General features: G+C 39.2%; 1 long non-coding RNA gene across 1 annotated transcript; it reads left to right on the forward strand.

Annotated features, from left to right (window-relative positions):
• The first annotated feature begins 228 nt into the window (after window positions 1-228).
• LOC116679469 (uncharacterized) lies at window positions 229-2,178 on the forward strand. The gene is made up of 3 exons (XR_004329502.1): window positions 229-239; window positions 1,903-1,907; window positions 2,099-2,178. It is a non-coding gene; the product is annotated as an uncharacterized LOC116679469 (long non-coding RNA).
• Window positions 2,179-2,750: the final 572 nt, after the last annotated feature.

Genomic DNA, 2,750 nt, shown 5'->3' on the forward strand with positions numbered 1-2,750 from the left:
AATAAAGGCCTAAAATGCCAAATAAATAATAATCTTACAAAAATAACAAGTTTTTCAGTTACAAGCTTGTTGTTTAGTAAATCTATGGGGGTACTTGGCTTAAAACATATGTTCATAAAGGGAACATTATTGTAAAAACACTTTGAGAAACACTGTTCAACTCTATAATGAAATCATTTAACCAGTTATTTATCCAGTGAGGGGACATGAATCTTATGTTTTCAGATTTTTTAATGTTTGTTATATTTGACCGTTTCAGTGGAATTGCTGTTGTTAACTTCCTGTCAGTTGATGTCATTCATATATATATATATATATATATATTATATATATATTATATATATATATATATATATAAAATATTATATATATATATATATATATATATATATAAAATATATATATATATATATATATAATATATAATATATATATATATATATATATAAATATAGCGTGGCTCAAACCGCACACTTCCACACCTAGAATATATCACCCATTTTTTCCCTTCCTTTTCCTTTCACAGACATACCTACAGTCACCGTGCAGCAGAACACAGTGGCTACTCTCCCCTGTCCTCATAAGAAGGGGGATGTAACATGGAGCCGCTACAGACATGGCAACCCCGTGACTCTGGTTACTTTCAAAAATGGCGAGGAGACAATATCTGACAAACGCTACGGTTTTCTGGCAGACAACTCCCTGGTGATAACACATGTTACGCCATTGGATACGGCAATGTATTTTTGTAATAAAACACAAGTATTTCTGGAAGTGATAATTCCTCCCAATATGGGGACCCCAAGCCCTAAAAATATACTAGTCGGACCGGGTTCCACAGAGAACCACAACCCTCAGGCTGTTGGAAAATGGCTGTAGTTGTAGTTGTTGGTGTAGTTGTCGGTGCCTTGTTGGTGCTTTTGGTGATCTTTACTCTGAGATTCTTCTTAAAAAAGAGATCGGAGAGAAGCACTCGCAACAACAACCCGGACACACCTGGAACCGACGAGCCGATTTATGAGGAGATGAAAGCCAACGTGGTGCAGCCAAGATGGAGGGAGTCTTATTTTTAAAGTCCATCCTACCGGACGAGCATCAGTGAACCGCCAAGCCCCTTTACGCCACCCAGTAATAATCTGCACAGTGTTGTTACCAAGCCAACAGGCTGCCCCTCCGCTCAGTAAATTCATCTACAAGAGGGGATTGTAAGATACCAACTAGAAAAAGTAGTTTTGGAGAGTCAGCTTTTTCCTTTGGAGCAGCCCAAACATGGAATACCCACAGAACTCACATCACATCTATTAAATGCTTCTCCAAATCCATAAAAACTTGCATTTTTCAGAACGTTATGAAGTGGCCGTGGTAAAGTTGGTTTTATATTGGACGTTGGATATTCGACACATTGGAAAAAATCTACTATGCAACTTCCTCTTATGACCTATTCATGTCAAAACACTTGTTACATTAGTCAAAAGGGCAAGTGTAATTACAGTCTCTATTTTATCAAACCGCAGTTTTTGCAAGTTCCCGCAATTTTACATCCCGCAATGCAACATTGCTGAAAACGTGCCGCATAATCAAGAATTTTTGCCCACAACAATCACCAAAAACCTCTACAAAGAGCGGTCTAGACTTGCTCTATCTATAAATTATAGAGCGGTCTAGAGCTGCTCTATCTGTAAAGTGTCTCAATATAAGTCTTGTTATGATTTGACACTATAAATAAAATTGAATTGGCTGTCCATACGTCGGTATTTTACGAGTTTGGAGTGAGTACGTGTTGGTCTATTCAATTCAATTCAATTTTATTTATAGTATCAATTCATAACAAGAGTTATCTCAAGACACTTTACAGATAGACCAGGTCTAGACCACTCTCCAAAATTTACAAGGACCCAACAGGTCTAGTAGTTTCCTCCAGAGCAAGCAACAGTGCGACAGTGGCGAGGAAAAACTTCCTTTTAGGCAGAAACCTCGGTCAGACCCAGGCTCTTGGTAGGCGGCGTCTGACGGGCCGGTTGGGGTTAGTGGAAATAACAAAAATAGAAAAAAAAATAGTAGTTTGTAGCAGTTCTTGTAGTAGTTCATGGCATTGCAGGGCACACCTACCTGTATCTACTGTGTAGGATTCTTGTGTTGTGTTGTTCTCATGCCATCAACCTGCCAGTTGTCATGACCTAAAATAGTGGTTGTGTCATTTATTCAGTGTGCCGATGTGCTGCAATAGCAGCAATCGGCACACTGACTATTATTGCCCATACTTGTTTTTACAATTCCGCCAGATTTTTGTCCCGCTACTAGTCCCGGAACGTTGCCAACACGCGCACACACAATACATCAAAACCTGTGTAATGATCGGGAATGGTGTGCTATGACTTTTCAACAAGATTTGCCGCGTGGTTTCCACAAAATCTGCAAAAAACGGCGAAAGATTTCTCATTTACTTTAATGGGAAATGTTCGGGAAATCGCTCAACATCGCTCAAAACGCCCCCTCTCTGGGGCCGTGCTGTATCGCCATACTTTAACATAGAAACATGATTAAAAGTTTAAACCAAAGACAAGACTTTGGCGTTTATCTGGCTGAATGAGCGTTCAGATATCAAGCAAAGTTTCTCCAAAATCACAGTTTACGTATCGTCCCGTTTTCAGACCGTCTCCGATTTTCCAATGTGTGTGTATGTGGCGGAATGTTCAGAGCTAGAGTGGAGGACAGAGTGAGGAGATTAAAAAAATCATCTTGGTTCTCTC

The sequence above is a fragment of the Etheostoma spectabile genome, unplaced genomic scaffold (assembly GCF_008692095.1).
Source record: "Etheostoma spectabile isolate EspeVRDwgs_2016 unplaced genomic scaffold, UIUC_Espe_1.0 scaffold00014626, whole genome shotgun sequence".
NCBI lineage: Eukaryota > Metazoa > Chordata > Actinopteri > Perciformes > Percidae > Etheostoma > Etheostoma spectabile.